This window comes from Schistocerca piceifrons, chromosome 8, assembly GCF_021461385.2.
Source record: "Schistocerca piceifrons isolate TAMUIC-IGC-003096 chromosome 8, iqSchPice1.1, whole genome shotgun sequence".
Lineage (NCBI taxonomy): Eukaryota > Metazoa > Arthropoda > Insecta > Orthoptera > Acrididae > Schistocerca > Schistocerca piceifrons.
Window position 1 is genome coordinate 182,681,857 of NC_060145.1, and position 16,667 is coordinate 182,698,523.

General features: G+C 39.4%; 1 protein-coding gene across 2 annotated transcripts in view; it reads left to right on the top strand.

The window, feature by feature from the left end:
• The first annotated feature begins 11,457 nt into the window (after positions 1-11,457).
• LOC124712055 overlaps positions 11,458-16,667 on the top strand; it is a 550,487-nt gene continuing 545,277 nt past the window's right edge. For both annotated transcript variants that reach the window (XM_047242349.1, XM_047242350.1), the window contains exon 1: positions 11,458-11,684. The gene's annotated coding sequence lies outside the window, so the exon portion shown is untranslated. The remainder of the gene's footprint in view (positions 11,685-16,667) is intronic.

The following is a 16,667-nucleotide window of genomic DNA, read 5'->3' on the forward strand; positions in this document are numbered from 1 at the left end:
TCTTTTAAGTAGCTTTCAAATCATCTCATTGCACTATCAGAGAAATTAAGCTGTTGCATTTTTCTGAGCAATATGTCAAAATCAACAGTGTCAAAAGCTTTGCTGAAGTCCAGTAGCATCAATATTGTTGCCTTTCGATTGTCGATGGCATATTTCAGGTCATCAGTTACTTTTATTAGAGCAGTGTTTGTGCTGTGATGTTTACGGAAACCGGATTGAAATTTGTCATATAGGCTGAATTCATGCACGTGTTCAGTGATTTGGTCATGAACAATATATTCAAGTGCTTTGGAAACAGCAGGCAATATGCTAATTGGTCGGTAATCACTAGGCAATTGCGGGTTTTCGATCTTAGGGATGGGTCGAATTATGCTTCTTTTCCATGCGGTGGAGTATATTTCGTTCACGAGGGAAAAATTAAATATGTCAGTTAAGACAGGTACTAAGATATCGGCAACATTCTTAATCATGGTTATACCGATACTGTCGTTGCCTATTGCATCAGAAGAGATTCTCATTATTGCTTTTCTTGCCGTATTTGTCGTTACATGTTTTAGATGGAAGGTATCGTTGTTAGTTATCCTGTTTGGGGATTCTTGTGGACGGTAATTATCGGCCGTGCTGGTATTCAGAGGTGAAGAGAAGAATTCATTTAATTCGTTAGCTGACACATGAAAAGTAATTTCTGATTTTGTCTTTCCGCCCCCCAAGCTACGGAGATTCTTCCATAGAGTCGTGGGCGTCAGATCGCTGCATACAAGGGAGCGAGCGTGCCTGATTTTAGCATTGCGAATGCATTGTTTCACTCTGTTCCGTAGCTTTCTACACTCCTGGAAATGGAAAAAAGAACACATTGACACCGGTGTGTCAGACCCACCATACTTGCTCCGGACACAAGCAATGATCACACGCACGGCACAGCGGACACACCAGGAACCGCGGTGTTGGCCGTCGAATGGCGCTAGCTGCGCAGCATTTGTGCACCGCCGCCGTCAGTGTCAGCCAGTTTGCCGTGGCATACGGAGCTCCATCGCAGTCTTTAACACTGGTAGCATGCCGCGACAGCGTGGACGTGAACCGTATGTGCAGTTGACGGACTTTGAGCGAGGGCGTATAGTGGGCATGCGGGAGGCCGGGTGGACGTACCGCCGAATTGCTCAACACGTGGGGCGTGAGGTCTCCACAGTACATCGATGTTGTCGCCAGTGGTCGGCGGAAGGTGCACGTGCCCGTCGACCTGGGACCGGACCGCAGCGACGCACGGATGCACGCCAAGACCGTAGGATCCTACGCAGTGCCGTAGGGGACCGCACCGCCACTTCCCAGCAAATTAGGGACACTGTTGCTCCTGGGGTATCGGCGAGGACCATTCGCAACCGTCTCCATGAAGCTGGGCTACGGTCCCGCACATCGTTAGGCCGTCTTCCGCTCACGCCCCAACATCGTGCAGCCCGCCTCCAGTGGTGTCGCGACAGGCGTGAATGGAGGGACGAATGGAGACGTGTCGTCTTCAGCGATGAGAGTCGCTTCTGCCTTGGTGCCAATGATGGTCGTACGCGTGTTTGGCGCCGTGCAGGTGAGCGCCACAATACGTCCGAGGCACACAGGGCCAACACCCGGCATCATGGTGTGGGGAGCGATCTCCTACACTGGCCGTACACCACTGGTGATCGTCGAGGGGACACTGAATAGTGCACGGTACATCCAAACCGTCATCGAACCCATCGTTCTACCATTCCTAGACCGGCAAGGGAACTTGCTGTTCCAACAGGACAATGCACGTCCGCATGTATCCTGTGCCACCCAACGTGCTCTAGAAGGTGTAAGTCAACTACCCTGGCCAGCAAGATCTCCGGATCTGTCCCCCATTGAGCATGTTTGGGACTGGATGAAGCGTCGTCTCACGTGGTCTGCACGTCCAGCACGAACGCTGGTCCAACTGAGGCGCCAGGTGGAAATGGCATGGCAAGCCGTTCCACAGGACTACATCCAGCATCTCTACGATCGTCTCCATGGGAGAATAGCAGCCTGCATTGCTGCGAAAGGTGGATATACACTGTACTAGTGCTGACATTGTGCATGCTCTGTTGCCTGTGTCTATGTGCCTGTGGTTCTGTCAGTGTGATCATGTGATGTATCTGAGCCCAGGAATGTGTCAATAAAGTTTCCCCTTCCTGGGACAATGAATTCACGGTGTTCTTATTTCAATTTCCAGGAGTGTATATTCTTCGAAACGCTCGGGTTTAGGATCTGCCTTGAAACGCCTGTGGGCAGCATCTCTATTAGTCATCATTTGACGTAATTCAGCTGTCAGCCATGGAGCAGGAGATTTTCTTACACGGATTGTGCGCACAGGTGCATGTTTGTCATAGAGGGCAGTGAGTTCATCACCAAGTTCATTAATTTTGCCGTCGATTGTAGGTTCTCTGATTATTTGATGCCATGAGATTTCTGAGCAATCAGCTGTTAGAGCGTCAAGGTCAATACGTTTCATGTTCCTACAAGTTATGTAACGCGATTTGATCCTTGGGGGCTGCACAGAGTAGGCCAGGAATATTACATCATGTGCTGAGAGGCCAGGGGCCGATGTTTGACCAACATCTCTTACTCTGTCAGTCTGTTTCGTTGCGATTACGTCTATAAGAGTATGACTGTGCGCCGTATGGTGTGTAGGTTGTAATGGAAGAATGTTCATGCTATTGCAACTAAACAGTCTTCTTAAGTTTATTGCGGAGGGAGTGTCTCTTAGCAGGTCTATGTTCAAGTCACCCATTACGATGACATCTTCGTATTGACGCTGAAGTGAACGTAATTCCGACTGGAAGGAACTCATTGAGTTTATTTTTGGCGGCTTGTACACGACACCAGTCAAGAATTTCCGAATTTGTATATTTATTTCAATGAACATGAATTCAGCCTCTTTTTCTTTAGCAGGATTTGACGTACATAAGACTTTCGCTTTGAGATCTGTTCGTATATACGCGCCGACCCCGCCACCTCGCTTTTTTGATCTGTCTGCCCTAAGAAATGTGTACCCTGGGAGATGAATAGATGCAGAGGGTATGTGTGCTTTCAACCACGTTTCGGATAAGAGGATTACGTGGTAGTTTAGTTGGTTGAAGAGGAGGCTAAGTTCTTCGTAATGTGCAAGTAAAGACTGGATGTTGCAGTGAGCTGCTAAAAGCTCTGACGCGTTCCGCTGAGCAGCCTGGAGTAGGGTGGCAGACTGGCTTGTCCCTTTGTTAGGCACTACCTGCCGCAAGGGGCACTGGCAATATTTTATATTTAAATGTGTAATTTATTTTTCCCAGGGGCATTTTGCCTTTTTCTTGCTCTAAGGCATCGTCAGTGGGATTTATAACGACACAATTTTGTTATTTTTAGATTATCAAACAGTTCACGTGGCGATTTTTTATGTAAATAAGTAATTACTTACGGTTTGCTGTGATCTGCGTTTCCTCTCATCTGATCTGGAGGTAGCACTACCAATTTATGCTTATGTATCGGTAATAAATCATTAATCATTCTGCAGAATTCATGGAATTTGTGTTTGTTCTGACAGACCTCACGACAAACCACAGCCGAACTATGTTTGATGTTTGTAGTATTGTATGGGTGCACCCAGTAGGTCGCAGGTTCGAATCCTGCCTCGGGAATGGATGTGTGTGATGTCCTTAGGTTAATTAGGTTTAAGTAGTTCTAAGTTCTAGGGGGCTGATGACCTCAGATGTTAAGTCCCATAGTGCTCAGAGCCATTTGAACGTTTTTCCACCCAGTACGACTTTCTTTTTTCCAGTTGTTTGAGCTTTAAGCAATGATGGGTCACAATAACCTCCTCTTCAGAAGAGCACGTAGTTGAAACTGAAACAGATACATAATTCCTACTGTCTTGTTACTTTTCGTATCGCGAGTCACACTGCATGTTGCATTATCCAGTGTGATCACAAATGTTGCACGAATAAGCGTCGCACTGCGCGACCTTTATTGCACCGAGTGGTATCGCAAGTTGCTTTGCCTCAGTGAGAACCGTGCCTAATATTTGGTGGAGAAAGAGAGGGGGGAGGGGGGGGGGGAGGAGGGGAGTAACGAACTTTCACACACCTCCGTAACCGAATCAAACTCTGAATCTGCACTTGACCGTCGCACTTGTCAGTATTCTATATGCGGTTTAGTAGACGATTATTTCTGGAACTGTGTGAGAATTCTGCTATTACAAATAATTAAAAATTCTGTACCCGAGATTCCAAGAGGGGCAAAAGGTCTCTCCCTTCCAAATGCCTATGACTTCAGCTGCAAGCTAACAAACAATGTTCTCCTAATGGTTCTTGTAGTTCGTAAGTTTGCTGCTTTACTTGTATTAATGCAAGATACAATCGGAGAGCTAGCGATGGTAATTTATTTCAAAACAGCGATCAGTTTGTGTTCTACAAAATACTACTCTGCCAGCAGATTATTGCTTGATTGGTGACAATACAGTCCCCATCAGATCTTGCTTAAACCATTTCTAGCAAGCCAATTGACAGCTATGCATAATACGCTTTTCGGGAACAGTACTACGAAATCTTATAGAATGATCGAGTTCTTGGGAGTCGAATGTGATTTTCTAAAATGACTGTCGGAAATTTACGAATCATTCTATCAAAAATTTAAATAAACCTCATACTCATCAACAAGTTAAGGACAAATATGGTTATTTAAAAATGTTTACGAAATTACGACTACTTTCGATTTTGGTAGATTCTGTATTAATATTATGGAAACCTTTGCCTAATATCTTCAGCCATTTAATGCGAGGCACATTTACTGTGTCAGTGGCTTTTCGAATCCTTGACTTTGTGAAACGTATGAAAGTATGTTGGTTTGTATGTCTCTAACAATAATATAGTTTCCCTAATAATACTGTACTATACTGTACAATAAATGTACATCAGTACATGGAAATTTACGGTAATATCACAAAATCCAATATCATGATGTATCACAGAACTGCTCTTCGTAATATCGTCCTAAAAAGTTCAAAATATATATAAATTATAACTTAATATTTTCAGTTTACTGGCATACCGCCTACTCTCGAAGTCCAAGTATTCCCACTGCGTTTTTCAGCTCATGGGCCAGGGCTCCCTAGGCTAATTTTCTTCTGTACAGTGGACATTTCGCAATTACTCCTGGCCCAAGTAAGGAACAAATTTGATCAGTTATGGAGAGGGGGCGGAGAGGGAAAAATTTTGACTATAGAAGAAAATAAGAATTGCGTCTGACGTTCTTCAGCCATCTAAAGCTTTCCTAAAAACATAATTTATGCTTAAACCTTCCCTTAATGGCTGCATTTATGGACGAAAAAAAAAATAGGGAGCTTCAGGTAAATGTCTTACAGTTATCTCTAATGAGCCCCTGTGCAGTTCCTCTAAACCTAGTAAGTAAAAGAACGTAAATAATTAAAATGGGCATTAGTCTGCGACTGTTGATTCTGTAACTGGGTTGATACTAGTATAAGGTGACAATATTTTTGAGATAATAGAAGGAGATATTTAAAATTTTTCTCGATGAAACAAGGGAAAAAAGAGGATGTGTAAAATTTTTAGCTGTAAATTTAAATGTTTCTACGCTATTAATAAGTAAATAAATTAAATAAATAATGTGTAACTTACATTCGGAGTAGCTCTAAATTCAAAGAAGTACTACTGCAGGAGTCATTCCTCATTGATATTTTCCTGATGAATGGCTCTTTTTCAGCAAGTCCACTTTACTACATAACATTTTTAAAAATTGACACAGGTGTGATTAAAGTTCTCCTTCTTAATAAATGTAGCTTCCAAAGTATGTACTGAAAGAGTGTTCTCGTCATTTGACCACAAACCATTAATTAAGAGACCATTTTTATAACTGCTCAGTACCCAGAGTGCAACAGTGCTCTGTAACAGTTGCACGTTATTAAAGCTTACAACGAAATGAATAATAGTTGGCACCACATGATAATATAACAAACACAACCTAAAACACAGGCACATTCCTCGTCAGTGTATAGTTAAAACATACTTAAATCTTAAACGTTTCTAAACAGAGCACACCATTTGCTTAGGTAACTACACAAAGATTTTAACACTCATTTGTTCATGCTTCCATACTTTTGTGATGAATGAATTTGATTCAGCAAATGTTTGCTTCCCCTATAAATTTAAGAAGTTCTAGAATTACAAACTCTCTTTATTATGAATGGGTATCTGTTTTAAACGTAAATGAATTACATAAAGTATGAGAGTTTGTTTGCCCAAATTTGACGTAACTAAATCAGGGTTACATCACATTTTTAAGATTTAAGTATGCTTTAACTATACAGTGACGAGGAATGTGCCTATGTTTTAGGTTGTGTTTGTTATACTGTCATGTGGTGCCAACTATTATTCATTTCGTTGTAAGCTTTAATAATGAGACTATGAGTACGTTGCTTACATTTCCTGAAACTCTGAATTGAAAATGTAGTGCCGTTTTGGCATTGTGGAGCTGCTTGTAGTCCAAACAAAGTAAAGAAAGAACCTATTAGCTGTTCTAAACATCCTGCAGTACTCACACCAACGAAATAAAAGTGCACATGGAATCCTTAGGGTTACTGCTCAGAAAATTCAGCTCAGTAATACCAACTTCAGAACAATTATAACTGAAGATCTTGAACTTGAACACGTCATGACGTAAGCCATGTGAACACATTTCATAATTCGGCGCATCATGGTATTTTAAATTAGGGATACGATACGGAAATGAAGTACAAACACTTTTAAAACGCTAGAAATATAAGAAGTTATATCTTGAGATCGTGCACGACCGAGAATTTGATTTGATTTATAAAAACCGGAAAATTTGGGCGACCTGGCAGAGACTCTGATGGGGATAAGGGGACTGGACTCAAAAAACAGGAATCGTCTTTGTCAAATCCGGACGTGTGGTCACTTTACATTCATATGAGAAACATTCGTTCAATGGGGGCGTTAGTTCAGGTAAACAAAGAAGAAATTTTAATATTTTAAGAAAACTGGTATAAGGCACATTGTTCATATTACAATACGAAATAATTTCTACCCAATAGTCGCTAGGCGATGTTTTTTTTCCAGTTTACATTTTTTCTACTATTTTCGATGATATATATTGTTTGGTTACACAACTCATCGTCTATTATACTTGAAGGAACCAGTTCACAAACAAAATCTTCAGTCTTTCATATGCCCATTAATTGGGGTAGTCCTGCCTTACATGTTACCCAGCAGCAGTTCCACATACTTTTAATGGGTTGAAGCCACTTAATTAAATATTCAGGTGCAGTCTGATAAAATGTGTGAACATATAGCTAAAATTTTGCAATCTCTGATAGTAAACTCGCGTTTACCAGTTTCCAATTGCTCTGGTAGCTGATGTTATGAAACAGTTTTCATCCTTCGAAAGTAAATTAGTTTTTAAAACAGTTAACTCAGAAATTACTTAAAGAACTGTAATTGTTTCACCCTCTACTCTTTGAATTGCAGCGTGAAAAGTCAATGCTTTGTGGTGAGGAAAGTACAACCAAGCTTCTGATAAAAAATTATCAAACAATGATTTGATGACAAATGGACATTTATTCTGTGATTCGAAATATTATTTCAGTCAATAAATTCTATTGCAGGGAGTAAAGCAAGTTAACTTGTCTTGCTATAGCCCAAAACTTATTTGTACTCATGGTCTACAAATTTACCAGATTCCTTAAGGTTTTCAACCCCTACAGGATATACAAGAAAAAAGAATAAGTTGTAGAAACAACATCTTCAGTATCAATAGGAAGGATATCAGGAGATATCTGGATAGTACCAGTACTGCGTTATATGAGCAGAACACCCAATCTCAAGTAAGTTATGAACTAAATTTCCATTCAGTTTTGTGAAGGAGTTGTTGATGCCCTTTCTACATACACCTTCAACTTAGCACTGCGAATTATCTGTACAATTATTTGTGTATTTTCTTTAAGTTATCACTTTCCAAACACGCACTCAAAAAAATACCAACGATTTGCGAATTTTCTCCAGGGAAAGATCAAAAACATACCAACGATTTGTGAATTTTCTCCAGGGAAAGATTTCAGATCCAATATTTTAAACTTGAGTCTCATCAGCAGGATCCAAGTACTTAACAAATAATGTAAATGTTTTTCTGTCCTTGTGTTTCGACGCATTCGTCATTACTGAAATAAAATTAGCTTTCCGTAAATCAAATTCTAGTTGCGAAATGGAAAAAATGGGGTTAAAACATTTAATGTATTTGCTTTGGATTTGCTAAGGCTACAAATAAATTTGGTTCAAAAGTGCGATTGATAAGTTTAGCAGTATAGACTGTTGATCTGAAGAGTTGGTTTTGATGGACAGTATAGTAAGTGAACGCTCCTTCAACAGCTGGTAATTTGTATGTTTACCATCAAATCCTTCATTTTAAAAAAGTAGTCAATATGATGCTGAAGAAGTACTTGCATATGCCATTACCTTATGTTTTTCACTATTTACGTGTTGCGGTATATCAGATCATGCCTCATGTCTAACACTGAAAGCGAATGGACACTTATTACATCGAACATCAGAGTCAGAAATCTTTTTTTTTCCGATGTATGGGTATTCCTTTTGTAGGTCACTATTAAAAAAGCGTTTCCTTTTCGGCAGTGGTATATTATTAATTTCAAGTGTTTTACCACTCGCAGCTTACAAAAGTTCATCGTGTTTTGTTTCACAAATACAGAGCACAGTACCATGTACTGTCTGCTACCAAAGTCACAACTGTAATGACTTTCTTTTGACTCACACTCAAATATATGCAGGGCCATGCTAGGCGTTTTGCCGGCCTAGTCTGAACAGATTAACGACGCTCCCTCTTTTTTACTTCCATTAGTTTGCCAGATATCCTCCCTCCACCATCACCAACATCCAACGGCACAACAGTGCAAATTTCCTATTATACTTTTAATCATTAATCTTAAGTGACCAGACGTCCTCATTTTCTGGTGACAGTCCTCAGTTTTCAAGCTTTGTTCTTTAAAACTGACTGAGGGCAATAGCTGTCCTCGGTTTCTTATTTTTTTGTCCCCAATTTTTTTCGAATTTCTCGAAATAACTGAACTAGGAAGATTTGGCGAACATTTTAACTAGAACTCAGACTGAATATACCAGTGCAACCAAATTTGGTATCAATAGCTTACTTTATTTCATTGAAAAAAATGGTCTGATAAAGGTGTGGAACTATTTTCTGGTGCTAATGAATCTTTCCTTGAATTCAGAACTTACTTTATACTAATGGGAGACATTCCGAGCCTCAAACCTAGTCATCTGGATAATGTGATGTTATTTCGTCTCTCCTTTAACTGAAATATTTTTAAAATGAGGAATAAAGCAGTCTTTTTTGCCATCCACTTTCTTACGATTAAATATACAAATTACTCTTTGTCTGCATTTTTTGTTGAGAGTTCTACAAATTTTATTAGCCGCCCCCGTGGCGCAGTTGTCTCAGCGACTTCTGTTTTGTACACATAGTCAGTAGCGGCAGCTTTAGTTTTGAGGTAGGTGGAGGCATTGCCTATATTTTCGCCGAAGTAAGTAAAGACGCCTTGTCTGCATTTTTCGTGTAGAGTGCTACACCTTTTATTAACCGCCGTGGTGGCGTAGTGGTCTCAGCGATTTCTATTTTGAAGTCATAGTCAGTAGCGGCAGCTTTGCTCCTGAGATAAAAAAATGGTTCAAATGGCTCTGAGCACTATGGGACTCAACTGCTGTGGTTATCAGCCCCCTAGAACTTAGAACTACTTAAACCTAACTAACCTAAGGACATCACACACATCCATGCCCGAGGCGGGATTCGAACCTGCGACCGTAGCAGTCCCACGGTTCCGGACTGCGCGCCTAGAACAGCGAGACCACCGCGGCCGGCGCTCCTGAGATAGGTGGAGGCATTGCCTTTACTTTCGCCAAAGTAAGTAAAGACTGTTATGTAACTGTTTTACTTGCTTCTTTTTCTCGTTATTTGCTCAATTTTTTCGCTGTTTGATTTGAGGTTAATTTTTGCCCTAAGATTCTGCCGCCCAAGGCTGCTGACCCATCTTGCGGAATGGTGGAAAGGGGCCTGAAGATATGAGTTCACGGTTTCCGTTACTGCTGGCAGCTTTCACGTTAAACACAAGTGATTACCATTTGCTGTTGATAACGCAGACAGGCACTGTTCAATCGTAGTACGCAACTATGCTTTTCCAAGCGAAGTCTCCAAACCATGTCAGATGCACGGCATATGTATCGTAGACCCAAAAAATTGGCCGCGCTTTCCTTTGTCAGCTATTAGTATCTTTAAATTTTTCATCAAACTGATGTAAAACAGTATTTTTGAATTTTTGAGAACTATAGTCAATGGCGTTTTATGCCGATAAGTCACTGAGACAAAAAAGGGACGTTTTGGCGTACCGTTCCAGCTTCAGAAAAAAAGGAAAAATACGGGACGCCTGGTCGCCTTACAACTAATATAAGTTGGTACGAATTACATGAAAATCACAGACATTCAAACTAGCCTGAAGCAGATGTGAAAGTTAGGTGGACCTTTTGTGACAGGTAATGAAATGTTATGCACAAGTCAACTGACCTTTCGTGACAGGTAATGAAATGTTATGCACAAGTCAACTGAAGATTTATTACAAAGAAAAAAATGTTGTATTTATATGTAGCACAGAGTTAGTAATTTTGACTTTACGTTATCACCGCATATGCAACTGTAACTTATTTTGTGAATTTATTGTTACCGTAACGTAAGTACTTGTCCAAGCAGGCCCAGAGTTACATCTGTCAGTAGAACGAGAAAGGTTAAGTGTCATGCTAGTGCTAATGCAGACAGTAGTTGGTTGGTTGGTTGGTTTGGGGGAAGAGACCAAACAGCGAGGTCATCGGTCTCATCGGGTTAGGGAAGGACGGAGAAGGAAGTCGGCCGTGCCCTTTCAAAGGAACCATCCCGGCATTTGCCTGGAGTGATTTAGGGAAATCACGGAAAACCTAAATCAGGATGGCCGGACGCGGGATTGAACAATGCAGACAGTAAATTATGATACATGTATTGTAAACGTTGTAATTCACAACTTCGTTCTTATTGTCTTCTGAAATTTTCATAAAAACCCCTGCAATTCCTTTGAAATACATTTTAAAAGTGCACAGCTTTAACATTTTCATTCTGGAGTTAATTTCACGACACGAAACATATTTCTGACTCCTTCACCTAACTTACTGCTAAAGTAAAGGTCACATGGTGGCACGTCTTACAACGGGCAAGTCAAATCACGCACCTAGTTGTATCGTCCTACCAACATAACTACGATACGTCGCCATGCATGCAAATTTCGCTGAAGGCAGTAGTTGTTGGCGACACTGACAAAACACGATCGTGTCACGTGGCGTTGATAAACACAAGAAGCGCGCGCACTCACGAAGTGATAAGCTTGTCAAGTCAGGCTTTTTAGTGCAAGAGCGTTGTTGTTTTATAAAGTTTTTGTTTACTGCTTGCGCTTAAAAATGTTTAGTGTATATTACTGTGTTCAGTGATGAAATTTGCAGTGAATCTATCGTGTGGTTACTGTTTCGGGGCACGAAGAATCGGTATGTTTACATCTGCTCCCAGTCAATGAATCAGCTGTTGGAAGCTTAGAGGTAAATCAGAATAAGTGATTAATTCATTCACTTGTACGATTATATGGATCGTCATTCTTGACATCTTAATACGCGACGTAACGTACAACTTGTCGCAAGATACACCTAACCTGTACTGGTCTTTGTAAATGCGAATATCTGAACATATTTCAGTAGTTCAGAGTTTTTCTATTTGTTGTGCCAAATGGGAGAAAAGAGTCTTACTCAGAAACTTGTATATCTACCCAGCGGTGTTCATCTGGTAGCTGTTTATATGCAATCTATTACAAATTAAGCGGTAGTGGCAATGTCATAAAGTTGCTCATGAGAACATCAGCGCAGAAATGTACATACAGAAGCCTATGATAGACATAGTGGTCTACAAAACAGAAAAAAAATCTTCCTTAATGTAAATGGTTAACAGTAACAGGTAGCCCAAATGATTGATTCTATAATCCTATCGTTAATTTACCCTTGAGTTATTGTTTAGTGGTTTCTCTAGTACTAGTGACAGATTAATTCACTGTGTACTGATTCTTCATACTGTATAAAAGATGATTTCCCAGTCGCATGTGAAAGCTTTTGCAACATCTGTGGTTAGCCTATATGGTGTGTTATATACAGTTTACATTTTCGCTGTCATACCTCTCTTTGAAGTTTGGGACATTTCATTTCTCATATACCGGTACATACAGCAACTGAAAAGCAGCACAATCATGTCTAGGAGACGAAAGTGCTTCGTTGTTAGCCAAACATTCAGCAAGGAAAATACAGGTGTGATATACTTTGTGTCTTCCCAACTTATTTCTGATTTATGTATCAAGCATTGCACAAAAACATGAGAGAAGTGTTGTTAAACATGATGAAAGTGTTGGTATTGGTACATGGAGCCTCATGTTTGTAGCTGACAGCAAAAGTGCAGTGTAACTATTGGTTCATGAAAAATTGTTTGCGTTGACAGTTATATTTCAAGGATTTATATTAATGTTTGACAGTTGGTCCACATACGTGACAACATTTTACAGAATTGTGGATTTTCCCCCATTAAACAACAAGTGCACATGTTAGACACTATCCATAAGTTTTTGCACATTTGTAGGATTGCCAATGACATGATATTTATACATTCAAGATATATCCACAAGTTTTTGTGCACAATTGTAATAATGTCCAGCATCATAGTTTGTGCTGTAACAGCAGGGCACAGTGCTTGGATTGATAGTATGGTAGGCTAATTCAAGTGTTCAATATGTGATTAGTGTAACTGTGAACTCTTTGGTCACATTCCACATAAAATTTGAGTGGCACATTTTTGTTTATTCGCAAATTGAAGTGATTCATTACAGTGCATGTTTAGCATGGACTGTTTTGCAAAAAGAATGGAATGAGGTGTCCTGAAAGAACATTGTTACTGGTTTTTAAAAATATATGACTGAATATAGTCACAAAATATGTCTCCCACAAAAAGTGTATGACAAAGGCAGCCAACATGTGAAAGAGACAGTAATCATATTGAACAAGGTTCCTGAGATATTTATGTTTTAAAGAATCTGATGAGTGGATCAGTACTTAAAAGAATGGTTTGAGAATCAGCCTTAAACATGACTTTGTGCTCTGGTAAGGTTTCATGTGTGTGAAGAATTTGTAGCCTCACTGTTCTTCAGATTTTGTATCAGGTTGCTGTCAGACATTGGCATAGTACCTTCAACAGTCAAGTCATATACTAGTAAGGGGTCTAGTGTAACAGGGGATACAACCTGTCGGCTTTGGACAATGACGTCACAAGTCGCCAGAGAGCAGTTTACCATTTTCGCTTTTGCTGTTATGTTTCAGTTTCGTTTTTTTACTGATTGCTTAATAAAGTGGATCTGTTTATTCTATCTCGTGAGATTTTTTTTTTTGAAAAAGCCAAAAAACACTTATCAGCTACTGAAGGGAGCTACAACACTAAGAAGAATCGCTTCTCGTTTGGCGACTTGTGACGTCATTGTCCAAAGCCGACGGGTTGTATCCCCTGCTACACTAGTCCCCTAGTAAGAGCACTGTGCTGTTTTTAAACAACCTTCCACTTCATGAAATTTTTAACTTTGATTTAGAGTTCACATGTATGATGAATGTGAGAGGAAGTGAAATAAACTGGCCTGGTTATTGAAATGGTTTTTTCAATGCTCCATTGATAATGATAGCAAATTTGAAGTACAGGTATGTAAAAAAGTGGGAATCAAATCAAAGAATTATGATCCCAAAAATGTCAATAGATTAAATTGTAGATGTTGTGGAGATCTGATAGAGTGACATGGTGGCAAAAACATGTGCCATGTTATTTGGATGAAATACTGTGCATATTGATGTAACTGCTCTTTTGTCTGTGAGTTTTACAGTTTTTTTGCTTAACTAAACATTACCAAAGTACACACACGAGACTAAAGAAAATTGATAGAAAGAGGGAGTATTACATTGTAAAATGCTAGACTTGTAGCAAGGATGAGGTGGGAAAAAAAACAAAAAAAAACACAGTCTGTCCATTTAACTTTAATCTTGTATTGTTTTCAAGAAGCATCTAAGCAATTATTGGGATGTCACCCTCAATAAGTTCATGACTGGTTCCTTCTATATCATTAGTCAACACTGCTGGAATGTAATAACAGAGAATGGAGTTATGTTTAAACAGATAAAATAATCAAGATGTGAATTCAAAATTAGTGTTCATGGCTGTGTTACTTTTGGAACCTAATGGCAGATACCCTGTGTGCTTTCATTTCTTACAATGATGTGTTTATGTGAAAATGCCAAATTGCACCATGATTCAGAGTCCATGTTAAATTGTGGGCTTCCTATAACTCGCTGAGAAAATAACCTCGAATAGGAATATGCCTAGTAAAACAATAATGTTTAAACAGTCTTTGCTTTAAGCACAGCTTTGTTTTACATTTGACAGAGTCCCTTAGAGCTCTCCTGCCCCTAAATTACAAAACTCATATATGAAACCACATTTTTTGTCATTATTACTACAATACAAAATCAGATAATGCATCTCAGTCCTAGCAATACAACCTCTCTTTTTAGCTGCATGTCTCAGAACATTCAATGAATCTCTTGGAATTCCAATCTACTTTGTTGCCACACTGCAAGTTGTTGCTATTGTGGTTATCTGTTTGTGTAAGTATAACAGGTTACTGAGCTCTCTGCTGTTGAAAAATTCATATCTATGTGCCAACTGCATTGTAATCCAAGCCCAATGTTCAAAATAGACATCATCAGCAAAAAGCAGTGAAAAATAAAGTTTTGCATTGGATTTGCTTGAGATGTTTATGATGTTATAACAAAGCCAATAATATTTTTGCCAACAGAAGTGACAATCTAAATTAACTCTTCTCTTCAACTGTTGCAGATTTGATTGTACCAAGGAATTTTCATTCAATTATTGCACTGTTTTTTTTCTTTTTCTTTTGTCAATGGTCACACATTCTACTGCCTAAATGCCAGCTTAAGACTTTATTATACTGCAGAACAGCTGGTATTAATTTAAGTTTATATATAAAAAGTTAGTTTAATCTTTTTTGTGGCTAAAATCTGTGTCAATAGATTCTTAAGAGCAGTGGTCAGATAGGAGTAGGCTAGTTCATTTTGCTGTTCATTTTAGAATGTTAGCTGTTTATGAATGCTCCTGAATATTAGTGTTGTAGATATATTGGCAGCAAAATGAATATAGGAAAGAAACACACTGCATTCCTGAAAACCAATAAGCGGACTGTTGAACATTCTCATCAAATTGATGGACCACCTGTCAGTAATGCCTTGTGTTCTCCCATGGTCTGGGTCATGTAGGGCTACCTTGGACAATAGCATGTTGTGTAGAAATCAACAAGCTTCTTGTTGCTACTTTTCTTGTTTTGGTGTCCAATTTCCAAGGATGAGATTTTGTACTTATTACAATTTGAGTTTTGTACTTTCTGTATAAGCACTTATCTTTCACTATTCATTAAGTCTTGCAGGAGCTAAGTAGATGGACACAACATTATGTATGGAGTTTCGAGGTTTAGTAGTTTGAGGTACTGTTTAGAGGGAGAGCACTGAGGAAACCATGTCTGTATGAAAGTAGATACATATGTAATAATAATTGGAGTGTGAGAAACAGAGAGGGGAGAATGAGTCAAGAAGTGGAATTTGGGGCTAGACAGGGGACTAGTGGAGAATGAAACTAAGAATATTACAGGACTGAAGCATGTGTTGGAGGGTGTTTATTACTGGAACAATTCTGATAAGTTGGTATGAGGGGTGAATATCCAGATGGCACATGCTGTGAAGTAACCAATTAAGTTCAACTATGCCGTAAGATTACTGATTTATATGCCTTGACAGTAGATGATCAAACTTGGTATTGGTAATTGTTGAACATTAGCCATTCATATGGTTGGTTGGCGATAATGCTCACATAAAAGATGTGCAGTAGTTACAACAAATCTGATGTAGTTGCAGTTTAAGTAGGTGACTGTGCCTCTAATGGGATAGTGATAAGAATGAATCAGTTTGATGAAATTTTTTCAGGTTATCACCTGAGTCACGATGTAGTGTTGTCACAATGTTATGATGAGTTTTCTACATTTACATCTACATACGTGCTTTAAAAGCCACTGTATGGTGCGTATTGGAGGGTATCTTGTACCACTACTAATGATTTCCATTCCTGTTCCAATTGCAAATAGAGGGAGGGAAAAACAACTGTCCACATGCCTCCATGTGAGCCCTAATTTCTGTTACCATATCTTCATCTTCCTACATTGGCGGCAGTAGAATCGTTCAGCAGTCAGCTTCAAATGCCGGTTCTCTTTAATTTTCTCAAAATTGTTCTGTGAAAAGATTGTCATCTTCCCTCCAGAGATTCTGACTCGAGTTCATGAAGCTCCTGCGCAGACTTGCGTGTTGATCAGATGTACTCATCATTTTCAGGTGAAGTTCCCATCTCATGTCCAATGTGTTCCTTTATAGCCACTGGACCACGGA